A 16,681-nucleotide genomic window follows, 5' to 3' on the forward strand; every position below is an offset into this window, starting at 1 on the left:
TGTGACATGATATGTGGCTCCATTCATAAGAGCTATTGATTAGTGAGACTAATTAATGTTTGAATTTGATTTCTCTTTCCAAGATTAGATCAACGAGGGCTAACAAAAGCCTTGTTGGTGTCAAATGTTTAATCTTGAGACTCTTAGTAAAGATATCAATTGTAACCATAAACAACATAAGGTTGATTATGTTAAAGTCAAGATAGAAGAGCAAGAAGTGGGGAGATTTATTCAAATTTTGAGAGTTGTTTGAATTAGTTCAGACACAATGGATAAAACATTTGTGATTGAAAAATCTTTTAGGATTAAATTCCTTTGGAAGATTCATCCTCTAAAGACAATCCATCAAAGACTGAGGTTCTGCCAAAACTCATTCACCCTGGCGTAAAGCAGTGGAAGAAATTTCACAAGAAACAGGAATACAAAGGCATTCGTTGAGTTGGGAAATAGGGGATTTTTCAAAGGGATAGATTTTGAACATCCTTTAAGGAAATTTCTTTAGGGAAGGGGATTACAAATTTTTACACAAAGACGAAATCTGCTCCCAAAATGTGGAAAGAGGCCTTCCATGTAGAGAAACTTGAGAATCCCAGGGGATTTCTTGGTAGAGAAGGAGGTCTACCAAGAAAATGGTAAGTAAATGCCCAACAGGAGGGTAACAGATCTTTGTAGCCAGACGCAAGGCTAGACCAGTATACTTGTAGGAGGACGAGGGGACAGTAAGCAAGTTAAGCAGTGTAAAGGCGGTGTTTAGTCAGTGTTCTCCAGAGAAACAGAACCAACAGGGTGTAGAGAGAGAGAGAGAGACAGAGACAGAGACAGAGTATCTTTTTTGAGGCATTGGCTCATGCAATATGTAGACTGAGATGTCCCAACATCTGCCATCAGCAAGCTAGAGACCAAAGCCAGTCTGACCCCCAATGCCTGGAAATGAGGAGAGCTGATGGTGTCAATCCCAGTCCGAGGGCAGGGGATGATTGATGTCCCGGCTCAGCAGTCAGGCAAAGAGAGAATTCTCCCTTCCTCCACCTTTTTGTTTGTTCAGGTGCTCATCAGACGGGGTGATGCCCACCCACATGGGAGGAGGGCATTTGCTTTACACAGTCCACCAATTCAAATGTTAGTATCCTCTGGAACACCCACACAGACACACTCAGAAATCATCTTTAACCAGATATCTAGCATCCTGTGACCCAGTCAAGTTGACACATAAAATTAACCATCACAAGAAGTTCCCACTGGGGCTGCTGGTAGTCTGGAAGGCATTTTTGTGGAATTAGAAAAAGAAACCCTTTCCTCCAGGCAGAGGCTTGCTTAATGGATCCCAGGCTGGGTTTCATCCCTCATTCTCTCCCCTTCCAGGGAGGGTCTGTTCTACCCAGCACAGCCTGCATGCCTTATTCTCTTACTTGTGCCCCATGCGGATTTTTATAAAGATGGACAACCATTTCCCCAGGCTCTATCCTTACTCCCTTCCCTTGGTGTACTGTGGCCTATGGCCCATGTTTTCCCTTTTCTTGCCTGTGCAATGAACGGTACACCAATGGGCCTTGACAGTGCAGACACAGGAAAGCAGCCCTCTGGCGGTCTAGGACAATGAGTTGGTGCCAGCCAAGCTGCCCCTCTGCTCAGTCTCAACCGATGGGGTAGTGGCTGTTTCTAGACTCTGCATGGCCTTTGGGCTTTATCATCCATGAGGCACCATATCTCCAACCAGCAACAGCATCCCCAAATCGTGTCTTCTTCTCTAGTCGTGTCCATGAAGGGAACACTCCCACAGCTTTGAGCTCTGGACCAGGTAGCTCTACCAGCACCTTCCCACTAACCTCCCCGCCAACACAGCCAGATTCCCCAACTGTATCTTTCTCCATTCAAAAACTCCCACCCCACAATAGCACCGAGGGCTTTCTTGCCTCCTCTTTCCCCTCACTTAGCTCAGGCAGAGCAGCCTGACCCTCCAGTGCCATCCCTGGGGCCAGACCCCACAGGCCCTGAGAATTCATTCTTTCTCCAGGCCACTGCTCAATGTTACAGGGCACCTGATAGGCGAATCTTGGAGATTCTGAGAGTGTCTACCATCCTGAGAACTCCCAAGGGATGCAGTGGCCATCAGCTTTTCAGTGGCAGAACAGTCACCCAGTGTGGGGTGTTTCCCCTGACACACGTGTACCGGGCCTTGTGCTTAGGCTCCAGTTCACAGTCCTTCTGGGGAATGTGTAAATGCATCTCCCTAATTCCCACGGAGGTCAGCCCCAGTCACTGTCTCGGTCCTGGGGAACATATACATGAGCCCCTTTTCCAGAGAAAGTGGCAGCCCTTTCCAAGGGCATGAGAGCTTCAAGTCTCAGACCATTCTAGACCCCCAGGTGGCAAAAGCAAGAATAAGCCTAAATAAATGAGAGGTTCCCTGAATCGGAATTGTTTATCTGGAAAGGTCTGGAGAGGACACCCATCCAACCCTCTTATTTGGAAGGAAGCAGAGGAGAAGCGTTCAAGTTCTTGGCACAGTGCTTCCTAACGCTTTGAAATCAGCCAATAAAAATTCATCCAACTTTACTTGCAATAGTTTTCATCACCAACTGAGTTTTTCTTTTATGTTCTAACATAAAATTATAGTGAGGAATATGCTTTTGCCAACTCCATCCACAGAGCCCCTCACAAGGGCACACCCAGGAAGGACAGTGTCTTGACCGCTGTCCACGGCAGGTCAAGGAAGGCTACTGCAGAGGGCTCTCGCCAGATTCTAAAGCTGCTCCTGGCATGTGGAGTCACCAGATATGATAGGTGAGCTAATCAAGTCTACAGCAAAGGGTTTATGGAAATTCAAAGAACAAAGACTTAGATTCAAAGCCAAACGCTGGTGCATAATTTAAATCATTTTATTGATCAGCCTCTATTTCCTCTGTGGTAATAAAAACGTCTCCCAACAGGAAATCCATGCAGCTTATCTGTGAAGATCAACAAGGGACTGATGACCTATTGAGGGAAGTCTAGGAATTCAAAGAAGGCTTATTTTCTGCAGTTGTATTTACTTGGAGAGGAAAGAGCTGGCTAAAATAATTGAGGCTAAACATAAATAATTAAAAGGAAATCACTGTTGGTTAAAAATATAAGTCACTTAGAAGGGGAAAAGCAAACTATAAAATTACAGTGTGAATGGCCTACAGTATAGGCAAAATCAGTACGATATCAATTATTTTTGCTGAAATTAAAGACATTCATTATGATTGTAAAATAGGGATTCCCATTTATTAAAATGTAGGAAACTAATGTTTTCTTTGTAACTTAAAATTTTATAAATATATCTTTATTTGCTTTTTAGAATAGGTAATGCATGCATGTGTTAAAAATTTAGTGTCTGTAAGGTATGGGGCGATAAGTGAGTCTCCTGTTTCCTCAGGCTTCACCCTCCAGCGCCCCAGTCATCAGTGCAGGGATATTGTACGCATTGCCAAACACGTAGGGAAAGAGGTGGCAGAATCATGGGTCATATGTAAAGTGTTGGAATCAGGTACCCTGGAGTAAGCAAGAAAGCTAAGAAGTGATGATTTGAAAGTAAAATGCTGGAAATTGAGATTTGTTATTAATTATGACTTAATTAAACCTTTACCATAAGACATGTATTTTCCTAAGCCCCTTATTTAGATTATTTTATTTAATTCTCCTAAAATTCCTAAAACTTATCCCTATTTTGGTGCCAAGAAAACAAAGACTCAGGAAAGTTACGTAACATGCTCCTGTTTGTGCAGCTAGGCAGATGTGAAATAGCAGTTTTAGCAAAATTAAAATGACCGCAAAGCACTTAATGGTTAGAAAATACTTCCAAAAAAGGAACTTTCCATAGGCTGAGTGTTTTTCACACAGTGGGAATGTGATGGTTTTAAAACATATCTGCAAATTCGCAAACTGTCCTCCCATCAAGGGATGGAGGGTCTGCCCCTCCCCTTGAACCTGGATGGGCCTTTGTGACTCCATGAATTTAATAAGGTGGAAGTGACTCTGCGTGACACCTAACACTGGGCTAGGAAAGGCCACGGACCTTCCACCAGTTTCTCTAGGTAGAGCTCCGGCTGTCCCCGTCTCTCAGCCACAGTACCAGACACGTGAGAATGAAAGTTTTTGGCGTAACTACTGCTTCAACTAGCCTCTAACTACAACCTTGTGAGAGACCTTGAGAATAACAGTAATAATAGTAGATTGATTGCTATTGTTTACGCCACCGTTTTGAGTGGTTTGTTACGCTGTAGTACGTAACTGGAACAATGAGCAGCTATGGCAAGATTAATATCCAGAGATAAAATGGGATCTTGAGTCAAGTAGTACTTGATGGTACTTATCTGCCCTAGAGTTTGTTTTATCCACGCAGGTCCTTGCTAGAGGCATAGTAACAATAATTTAAATACCATTCTTTAAAAACTAGTATGTTCAAATTTCTATTATTTGGTACTGAGACCTTTTGCTTTTTGATTCTTTGTCTGTTCTACAGGTGACATCTGAAGTTAGTCCCCCCAGCAATGACTGACTTAGTTCTGTGGCTTCTCAGTTTGAATTGCTTGGTTGCTATACTCTCATCTATGATTGTCACCAGAGGCTGAGACTGACATTGTCCAGGAAGATCACTGCAGCATCAATAGCCATGTATTTCTTATAAAAGAGGTCAAATTGATGAAGGACTGTGACTGCATGGGACAAGGAGGGCTGCTGTGAAAGGCACAGACAATTTTTACGTGCCAGCTTTCTTTATATTTGTCTGTTTCGTTAATCATGCGTCCAACCCAGATCTCGGTAAATTAATGTGCAAGACAATTGTAAAGTTAGGCACTGGATTCTGACTCTGACCTCTTAGGATTTGGACTTTCTCTTATGTTCTCCTTGCTGATTTCATTCTTTCCTTATCTAGTATCCATCTTCACCTCAAGGCTGTGGGCCCCTAGCCTTTGAAAACATGGTTTACTTTCTTCATAGTCTCACACTTAATAGGTCGCTATTGAGGCAATGAGACAGTTTGCAGCTGGATTTTGAATAACAGTAAGAGGCAAGCGGTGCAGTGACACAGAGATTGCACGATCTCTGGGTCCATCCCTTACATCCCCAGGAAGCTTTCGGGAATACAAAGTATGCATTAATTGAGGTACAAAGTATGCTCTCACTGAGCACTGAATCGCCATGATGTTAATTGGTATTGCAGTGGTTAAGATTATTGTCCCATGAAGTAAAGAACCAGGCTCTGAGATGCTCTCTCTGTCTCTTGTCTTTGCTCCTCTCTGGGCATCTGCTTTCTCTCCTTTCACTGTGGGCCAGCTTTCTCTTTTTTCCAGTCATGTCATAGAAAATGTGACAATCCCCAGCTCCAGAGTTTCTCTAATATCTTACTAGTATTCTTGGAGGCAGCACAAGCCTGGTTCATTTCTGTAGTGGCAGCTATGGCTACGGTCTTCACCACCAACCCCTCAACTAATGAAAGGCTTTGAGAGAATCTCAAAGGCTTTGAAAACTAGCAGAGTCGGGGGAGGCTCTATACTTTGGGGAAGCTCATAGTCACATTGTTCCTATACAGTGGCAGCTATGGGAGGCAGGAGATAACCAGGAATACTGAGAGGCTAGAGTTCCGGAGAGCCCAAACCTAAAAGTTGGGCTTGTCTATATGTGCAGCTCCATCCTGTGGGAAGAGAGGGCCTGGCAGGAGGAGGTCCGAGCACAAAGAGCAGGGGAGCAGTAGCAACTCATTTTTCATAGTTGGCAAACGGCTATCAGGAAGATGATCTTGACTTTCTCTCTCCCTATTGACCTTATCAGTAGCAGATGTTGGAAGTGCATGAGGAACAAAGGATGGAGAAGCAGCTTGGAGGCATAAGCATTTCCTTCTTGTCTGATCTGCCAATCTCAACAAATTCCTTAGTCCTACTGTATAAACATGGCTGCCACAAGCCCACTCTTGGGATTAAGGGTATGTTTGTATGCGTGGGGAGGGATTCTGAGAGATGTAACCTTCAATAGATAAGCCAAGAGGAATCAATTGCTGGTGCTATTTCTCTAATAAAAATGGATGAGGAATTCCTGGTTAAGCAGGTTTCTTTGCGACAACACATTTCTGAGCTTTGAATATACTCACGTTCAACGTGAAAGTCAATGAATGTCAAAAGAAGGGGTGTTAGTATACCCTGTTTCCCAAATTTCTTTGACTAATAAACTTTTTAGTTTTGGAGCAACTTATAGGTTCCACAAGACAGAATTTGAGAAGTATTTTAGTGTTTTGCGTTTGGGATCTCCCATGCAAATTTACAAAGGGAACATTCAGCAAACATAATCACATCAGAAGCTCTCTTCCAGGGGCTCTGGCCCAAACATTTTGTCAGCAGACTAATCTGCTAATTCTGGCGCCACCTTCTACAGGATCATCAGCAGCGAGGCACAGCTCTTGGAAGCTGGCAATCACTCAGAGGCAAGGAGACAGTTTCCTAATCAATGTCCCTCTCTACAGACCAGCTACTGTCCAAGTCTAGACACAGTCCAGATACTGATTTTACTTTGTTCTACCTAACACCCAATCTGTTACCTAGAAATCTGAGGCACTTGGCTGTCCTGTGACTCATGCAAACATGGAATGCCTCCACATTATGAACTGAGCAAGTCCAAAGCCTGCGCCCACCTCCTACTTGGGCTGAAGACACCCAGAAAGAGATGAGGGGAGGCCTCATCTTCCTGGAGCCTCCTGTTTTACTCTCAGGAGGCTGAGCAGTGGAACATCCTTCATGATATGCAGACTTTTTATACTCTGATGACTAGCAAACACTGTGCTCCGTAAAACTGACTCACTTCTCAAACTCTGGGTGCCTCCTACTCTCTCAGGAATGATTCCACCAGCCTCCTCATTACGGGCCTTATTTATATGTGCTCTGACAATATTGCTGGTTCCTTTTTTAATGAGTTTAAATAGATATCTCCAGATGAAGTATTTGCCTTTGCAATACATATGCCTATGAACCTCCTACACACCTTATAATTCCTGCAGTTTTCCATGTGTGGGTATCTGAAATTAAAGCATTCTGCCTGTTCTTTTCTTGAAATTTTCTTCATTAGCTTAAAATCTCTATGGCCTCTTCACTCAACATACATTCATCAAAATACCATGAGTGTTGCATATATCTCTGTTGACACCTATGTTTGCCTGTTGACATGTTTCTAGGCTGCTTTCTGACTGCTTTCTCTCCCTCTCATTGTTGCCACGTAGGTCCCTCCAATGAGGGTTAGACACACTGACCCTCCTGCCCTGTGTTCTGATTACGTGCCCAGCCCACGCCTCTCACTTCCACACATGCTGTCCCTTTGCCTGGAATGCTCTTTCCTGACCCCTCCCTTCCTAAGCAATTTTGTTCAAGTGAGGTAGTTTACCACAAAAATTTTGATTATCTTACACCACGTGGAACATAAACATGCATTCCAGACACTGAGCCTACCAAGGCCAGCCCTGTGCATCTGGGCCTGTTCTGAAAACGTCCTGCACGGGGATGGAGACAGCTTGGGGCTGACGAAGGCTTTGTGATTGTCAACTCCCAGTTCCATCAGAGATATGAGTATAGTGACATGAACACAGGCTTTAAGTGATGAATGCCCACCTAAACTCTGCTCAAAGTCACTGGATAATGGAAGCTTTAGAAATTTAGAAATAAGCTTTATTTCTCGCAAATTTGGTTGCAGACAAAGCACCTCTCAGACTTACAGGGTCAAAAAGGCAGTTGGTTGAGACACTCGTTTGAATTAGTGCAAACCAGAAAACAATTAAAATGACTGCTATGTTAAAGATCTGATGCATAACTTTGAATAAAGTTGTGGCTGCTATTTGGCTTTTTAAATTACTTGAGTAATTAACAGCAGTGCATACTTGTCACAAAAAGGAAAACAAGGGTGGTGCATTCCTCAAGCATGGGCAGTTTTCTCTTGAGTGTGGTAACCGACCATATTTTGTGGTAGCAATCAAATATTCTACTTGATGGCAGAGGCCATCAGCGGAGAAAGAGCACTAAACAGATTCTCAGACTTCTTCTCAGTCTGGTGAGAAGTTGTATGAGAGAGTGGACAGGGGCCAAATCAATAAAGAGGACTACACATTGACTGAACAGAACGGATGCTCTACGGTCAGGAGTTTCCATTTCAGACAAATGCGAGGCTAAAGTGAAGTCAAGCGAAAGTAAGACTGAGGGGTCAGCCCAGGGGCGCAGCAGTTAAGTTTGCATGTTCCGGCCCTGGGGTTTGCTGCTTCGGATCCTGGTGAGGACCCGTACACCACCTGTCAAGCCATTTTGTGGCAGGCATCCCACATATAAAGCAGAGGAAGATGGGCACAGATGTTAGCTCAGGGCCAGTCTTCCTCTGCAAAAAGAGGAGGATTGGCGGCAGATGTTAGCTCAGGGCTAATCTTCTTCACACACAAAAAAAAAGTAAGATTGAAAAGGAAGTCGGTTGCTAGAAAGGTGAGGAAATAATGAGAAGGATTTATGGGAAGATTAGATGCATGAATAGATTAATGTCCACTGCAAAGAATTTGAGGGGAGATTTCTCAGGGATGCTGGGTGAGGTAACATAAATACATAAGCAGGTATAAGGAACTCCTTGACTTGATACATCAGGCAAGAACTTCGCTCCTGCTAGCTCGACTATTGTGGCATCTCAGTCAGAGGCCAGTCTCTAGCGGCTCAGCTCTGGGTCATTACATGGCCATTCTCTTCAGAGCTCAATTGCTTCAAATTCTAATTATGAAACTATTTGGTCATCAATCGTGGTGTTATTTTGATTTAATAAGGAAAAACAATAATTCCTTCCTTCAGCTCGTTAGAGCCCATCTGGAATTGCCTCTTGAAAGACTTTGTTCAAGATCAGCTACTAAAATCTTGTAATTTCACCCTGGAGAAAGGAGACTTCATTATTGCTAATTTAAACTGGTAGGATTTTACACATTTGCAATTCCTATTCCACTAATCTCCACAGAAATTGGAAAGAGACTGAATTGTGGCGTCCAAGAAACCTGAATGCATGCAAATTCGTTAGTTGTGATGAACAAAAATGTGCAGCGGACCCTTAGCGACACAAGTAATGAGATGCACACTGAGGTCACTCAAGCCAGGAACCAGCAAGGAAAAAATGGAGGAAGCTGCATGTGACTCTCACATACGTCTAACTTCAGGACTGGAACATCCAAGCAAGAACTTGAAAGTAATTAGGCAGATGATTTAAAACTGATTCAGGATTCCGAACTTATCTATGCATCTAGTCCACTAGTTCAAGCTTAAAAATTCTTAGTTAACAAAAAAGGAAGAAAAAAATCTGTTGTCTGCTAATAATTATCATCATTGCAAAAAGAACTGTTAGCATCTGAAATTACCAAGTAACTTTAGATACAAAGGAAAAAAATGAGAATCATAGTTACCGTCACTTGAAGGGCTGCGACACCTCCTTTAGGAGGAGTGTGAGGCTGTCCAGTTAGGTTAGGAAGCCGACCTCACGGAAATGCAAGCAGGAGCACTGCTCCCCGTCCAGTGCTCCATCTGCTATCATCTTTCTGACTCCTGCAAAGAGGAGAGCTCTTCTCAATATGCCGGAGAAGTCACTTGAAGCTTACTCATGCTCTGTTCAGATGCCATTTCCTAAAAGGGAATGATTTCCTTTGAGTCAAAGAGAAAGATATTCAAATTTTATTGCTAAGTAACCTAGTGATGTACTTAAAATTTTGGTCCTGAATCTCTCATTAGTAAGGTAAGGCTTTCCTTACAGGGCTGCTGTGAGGACTCAATTAGATAAGATTAGTGAAGCCTCTACCACAGTGCCTGGCTCAGCAAACCCTCAGTGCATGTGTTTCCTCCCCCAGATTAATTTGCTTAAGGGTAAACCCTTCATATCAGCTATAACATGTTTTAGAGATAAAATATCCCAAATAATAGACTATTGATAAATATATAAACCGAAGCCTTAAACTATAAGGGTAAGTTTTTAAAAAATTATTTGGCCTTAAACTATAAGGGTGAGTTTTAAAAAATTATTAAATCATCTTGGAGAACAGCCTTAACTGTGCTATCTTCCTCCCTAATTAAGATATCGCCATTGTTGGATTTTAAGTTTGCCTTACTTCCAGGAATGAGACAGTTTGGCATAAACTTTGTTTTGATAATTTGAGAGATCCTGCCTGGCATACAGATACAGGCTCTGAATTTTTTAAAGCCATTCAAGCAAACGTTTCATCTACCGAAGCAAACTTGAAATTCCCCAACCTATTATTATCTTAACTCTAGAACACATGAATTAAAGGATTTAGGTTGAATGCAAATTGGATTTCTCCTACTACATTACATGTATCCAATTGACATTTCTCCTGTCGATTCTATTAGTGGAAATGCCATGGGTACCAATGCTATTGTTGCTTTTAGTACACATTCTAGGAGACGATCGGACACAGAAATGCAAATGAACTTCAATTATCTCCCCAAATGCAAAGAGTCTATGAGTACAGATTGTACCTTGATATTTTTACTATGTCATAATGGCTACTTTTTTTTTTTTTTTAGATTTCTTTTTTATTTTTTTCCTTTTTCTCCCCAAAGCCCCCCAGTACATAGTTGTATATTCTTCGTTGTGGGTCCTTCTAGTTGTGGCATGTGGGACGCTGCCTCAGTGTGGTTTGATGAGCAGTACATAGTTGTATATTCTTCGTTGTGGGTCCTTCTAGTTGTGGCATGTGGGACGCTGCCTCAGTGTGGTTTGATGAGCAGTGCCATGTCCGCGCCCAGGATTCAAACCAATGAAACTCTGGGCCGCCTGCAGCAGAACGCGAGAACTTAACCACTCGGCCACGGGGCCAGCCCCAAAGGCTACTGTTTTTTAACAGTACCAATACTTAATTGTCGGGTGGATCTAAGACTGTGCCTCTGTGTCACCATGACATCATTGGGATAAACACAGAGGCAAAAGGTTTGCACGAGGCACAGGGTTTGTAATACCTACTCTCTCCACCCAGTGATTCCTTGGTACATTGAGCAGTCAGTGATCTTGCCTCAGATTCTCTACTCACTACTAATGGGAAAATAAAATTAGGGACGTAAAGATGGGAGGGATGGCGGTGTTCTCAGAAATTCATTCTTTGATGGACAGTTGAGGAAAGTGAGGTTGAATAAATGTTAGGCTAAGGCGACACTGTGTTTTCCAGGCAGGTTGAACTTCACCCAAGCACTCACTCTCTCAGGACTACAGTGGTGACATGAGGAAGCCACCCGCTGTGCACTTGAGTCTCCGCAGTCTCCTGGGTGGGTTCTTGTCCCTTTCTGTGCCTTCTTCTGAGTTAAGATGTGAGCCCATTCAACATTCTACATACTCTCTCGGTGATCTCTCTTCACTCCCTTAACTTTAAATATCTTCTCAGTGCAAACACACCCCAAGTACTCATTTCTAGCCCTGAGCTTGACCAACCATCTTCCAAGCTGAATACACCATGAAAGCCCTACACACTCCAGCTGTCAAATGTTCCTCATGGTGTCCTTGATAACCTCTGAGCTGTTCCAGCCTCCACTGCTTTGTCTGTGCCTTCATTCTCTCCACATCCCACTTGTTGAAGTCTTACCTAGACCTCTGGCTAGGTAAAGTCTCACTTTTTGCAGAAAGGAGTCCCAAGTGCTCCTGCTTCCACCATTCTTACCGGCCACACCTATACTGCTATTATAGCAGCTCCTTCTGTATTAAATCCGTGGTGCAAAAACAATGACAAACAAACGCATAGCCTTGGAGATTGGATTGGCGGTTACCACAGTGGGAGGAGAGAGGGGGAAGGGCAAAAGGGGTGATTAGGCTCACATGTGAGGAGATGGACTATAATTAGTTTTTGGGTGGTGAGCATGATGTAATCTACAAAGAATTTGAAATATATTACGATCTGAAAGCTACCTATTGTTATAATCCAATGTTACTGAAATTAAAAAAACTTTAAAATTTTTTTAAAAACCCAAAAAGTAAAAAAATAAAAAAAATAAATCTGTGGTGCAGAGCACCAGAACAGAGATGGGTCAAGCTTCTGCACAGCCTGGCATCAGATACAAGCATAAGCAACTGGTTGACTGAGGTACTTACTCTGGATTATATAGCATCATAAGGAAAATTATTACTCAAAGTTATATAAAAGTTAGGAAGAAAAGGAAATTATTAACTAAAATCCATTCATGCCTGAGCTACTTGAAGAATACTGTTTCTGACTATTGATTATTTACTTGAAAACTAAAGATATTTCATTGCTTACGGAATGCAATCTAACTGGGCCACTGATATTGACCCAGTTCTCTTCTCTTTTCTGTTTAAAGTGCTTTGAATTCACTGGTAATATGAACCTTAGTAAACAGATCAATATGAAGTCTCTGTTTCTATTGATTTGTCAGAGAACTGTTCTGGTAAATTATCAGTCATTATAATTGAGATAACTTTAAAGGACAATTATTTCTTTATGTATTTTTAAAGTTAGTTTATAATATGTTAAGTATCTTAAACTAGTTTGTGGTTAATTCCATCAAAATTACTTACCTTAAGAAGAAATGTCAGAAATCAATAAATCCAACATTAGAGTTTGACATTAAATAAGACCTCATTTCAAAATATGTGATTAAATGTTCTAATAAAGACACTCGTAACTCAGATTAACATTGAGTCATGACAGGGTCCAGTCAATAACTGTGAAGGGTCTAAAATTTTACCTCACTTGCCAGCTAATAAGTTAGGCTGCCAGTTTCATGGATGCTGGCAGATGACACAAGACTCCTGTATCAGAGACAAAAGCAATTTATTACTCACAGTAATAGCAGCCAACAAAGTATGAGCATTTTCATTAACTACCCCACTATGAAGAAGGCATTGCTTCTTCATCCTGCACATGCAGTGGGGCAGGTAGTGGGAGATGACCTCCAAGCTTAGGAAACCCAAGTCTTTTATAATGGGCAAGAAGCCTGTCTGAACTTTTCCCTGGAGGGAGACATTATCTTTCTTATAGTGGATGGTAAAGAACCTGCCGTTTGCCTGAAAGGAGACATAATTTCTACATTCCAAGACAGTTCACTTTACAAACAATTTCAAAGATAGTCTGGAATAAATACAGTCGTATCTCTGCTTGCAAGACATGCAGAAACACAAAAGAACCATGGAGAATGTACTAACAGGTACATTTGAAGATATAAAAAATTTGAGAGTAACTTTCTTAATTAGAGTCACTCAATTTGAGTTAAGAAGTAAAATTTCATCTGTGTGCTTAAATACTTTAGTGAAGGAAAAGTTTTCCCATTTTTTGAGGAAATTCTTCTTACCATTCGGACTTTCCATTTTTGTCCTTTACCTGATAAAGGGAAAAGCCCAGCATGTTCTATTTCATGATGGATCTCAAAAGGCAGCCACTCACACCCCTAAATTCCAGAGCCAAGAAAACAGAATGAGTTGGAACAAGCCTGATTGTTTTGCAGCCTAGAGTACCGCTGCCCTGGAAGACAGATTATTTTGGAGTTTTCTGGAATGGAACATTTTACCCCTCTCCTTCCTCTCTGGCACTTCTCCGTCTTCTACTCACCGGCCCAGTCTTTATAAAAACGTGTACCATCACATACGTGCTACCATAAACTCAATTGTGCTACATCATGATCTATATCTTATTTTTGTGACATATCCAGATATAATCACTCAACAATATATCCAGATATCTTGTCAATACATATCAATCCAGCACACACCTTTTCACAAATATGTGGTATTCTATTATATAGATGTGCTTAAAATTTAATCAATTTCCTATTGATAGAATTAAGGAAGTTCCTACTCTTTTGTTATTGTAAGTAATGCCGCAATGAATATCTTTGAACATATTTTTGCACACGTTTCTCTAATTTCCATAAAACTTAAGTGACATTTAAATTCAACTATAAACATAAATTATCATTGTTAGTAATTACTTCTATAGACACAAAAAATAAGTCAAAGCAACCAGTTTCCAAAATTGTTCAATATTATTTTCTAGTGACAAATATGCAATGCTTTGTTTTGCATATGTAAGGTTTTGGTTAACTTTATCCTGAAACGACTTCTTTCCAAATAGCATTTGTTTTTTCCTCCAGAGGAACTATGACAGGAAAAGAATATTGAACTAAATTCATCATTTATCTCCTCTCATTTGCAACTTTAAAAGTCAGATAGTAATTAGTTGAATCACTGTTTTTGCACTGGATTAAAAACAAACAAAAATGAATTCAGAGTCAATGCAGATACATACATGATAACACCTTATCCTCTCTACAAACCTTTAGCTTAGAGCTTTCTTTGCCTGTACTTGTTAATAATTCTTGTACTCCTCAGATAAACTTTGATTCAAAGTGATGTTTCATTAACTAACTTTGCAGAAAAAGGACTATTGACCAATATCACTCATGTGGATAATCTAGGGAATGTATAAATGTATGACTAAATGACAAAGATTTATAAAAAATAAACAAAGCCTGTCATCTCCTTCCCACCTCCGAAAATTATCCTGGGGGTCCCCTATGACTGAAATGCTTTCTCTTATCCATTCCTACCCTTTCATGTTCTCCCTTCTCTTCCTTCTTTTAAAAAAAATTTAGTAAAATTTATTTCCGAAAGGATATTTAAACACCTTTATAACAATAATATCTGATTTAAAAATCACACTATAGGTTGTGATTGCTTAGTGCTGTTATTCCTCGCACCAAAATACCCTCTTTTCACCACCTTTGGATCTTGGAAATGGCCTTCGTAGCTTCAAATAACATGCTTATGATTTATTTATTGTTTCAGCAACTATAAATGGCATCTTTTAACAGCACACCATGCAAAGGGGAACATCACCTTTGTTATCTTTATTTTTACATCTTCTCTCCCTTGTGGTCTTTCATGAGTACTTTTGCCTGTTCTTCAGCTTTTTTGAGATATAACTGACAAATAAATTGTAATATATTTAAAGTGCACAATGTGATGATTTGACATACATATGCAGTGTGAAAGGATTTCCACCTTTGTGTTAATTAACTCTTCCATCACCTCACATATTCACCTTTTATTTTTTGGTAAGAACACTTAAGTTCTACTTCTTAGCAAATTTCAATTATACAGTACGATGTTATTAACTATAGTCATCAAGTTGTACATTAGATCCTCAGACCTTATTTATCATATGTGTTTGTATCCTTTTACCAGACTCTCCCTATTTCTCTTACTCCCAGCACCTGGAAACCACCATTCTACTCTCTATTTCTATGAGTTCAACTTTTGTTTTAGATTCCACATATAAGTAATACCATGCTGTATTGTCTTTTCCTCTCTGGCTTATTTTACTTAGCAAAATGTCCTTCAGTTTCATCCATGTTGTCAGAAATGAGAGGATTGCCTTTATTTATAAGGCTGAATAATATTCCAATATCCCATTACATGTATATAATGGATGGATAAAGAAATGGATGGATGGATAATGTCCGTCCATCCATCCGTTGACAGACACTTATGTTACTTCCACATGATGGCAACTGTGAATAATGCTGCAGTGAACATAGGATTACAGATACCTCTTTGAGCAGCAATTTCATTTCCTTTGGATATATACCCATAAGTGAGATTGCTGGATCATATGGTAGCTCTATTTTTAATTTCTTGAAGAAACTTCATACTGTTTTCCAATGTGGCTCTTCCAGTTTACATTCCCACCAACAGTGTAGAAGAGTTCCTTTTGCTCCACATTCTCGCCAATGTCAAAGAGCTTTTCCCTATGTTTTCTTCTAGGAGTTTTATGATATTAAGTCTTATGTTTAAGTCTTTAATTCATTTTGGGTTAGTTTTATAAGTGGTATAAGATAGGGGTCCAGTTTTGTCCTTTCGAATGTGGATATTCAGTTTTCCCAACAATATTTTTTGGAGAGACTTTTCTTTCCCCACTGTGTATTTTTTAACACTGTCATTAAAAATTAATTGACCATATATGCATGGGTTTATTTATGGGTTCTCTATTCTGGTCCATTGGCTTACATATCTGTTTTTATGCTAATACCATATTGTCTTATCATAACTTTGTAATATAGTTTAGAACAAGGACACCTCCAACTTTGTTCTTCTTTCTCAAGATGGCATTGGCTATTTGGGGATTCTTGTAGTTCCATACAAATTTTAGGATTTTTCTCCATTTCTGTGAAAAATGCCAATGGAATTTTGGTAAGGATTGCATTGAATCTGTAGACTGCTTTGGGTAGTATGACTATGTTAACAATGTTAATTCTTCTAATCCATGAACATGGAATATCTTTCCATTTATGTATGTCTTCAATTTTTTCATCAATATTCTACAGTTTTCAGTGTATAGATCTTTCACCTCCTTGGTTAACTTTATTCCTAAATATTTTATTATTTTTGATACTATTGTAAATGGGGTTTTTTCTTAATTTCTCTTTCTGATAGTTTGTTGTTACTGAATAGAAATGCAACTGGTTTTTTTATATTGATTTTGTATCCTACAAATGTACTGAATTCATTTATTCATTCTAACAGTTTTTGATGAGTCTTTAGGGTTTTCTATATATAATATCATGACATCTGCAAACAGAGACAATTTTACTTCTTTCTTTCTGATTTGGATGCCTTTTATTTCCTTTTCCTGGCTATTTGCTCTGGCTAG

This window comes from Equus quagga, chromosome 16 (genome assembly GCF_021613505.1).
Source record: "Equus quagga isolate Etosha38 chromosome 16, UCLA_HA_Equagga_1.0, whole genome shotgun sequence".
NCBI lineage: Eukaryota > Metazoa > Chordata > Mammalia > Perissodactyla > Equidae > Equus > Equus quagga.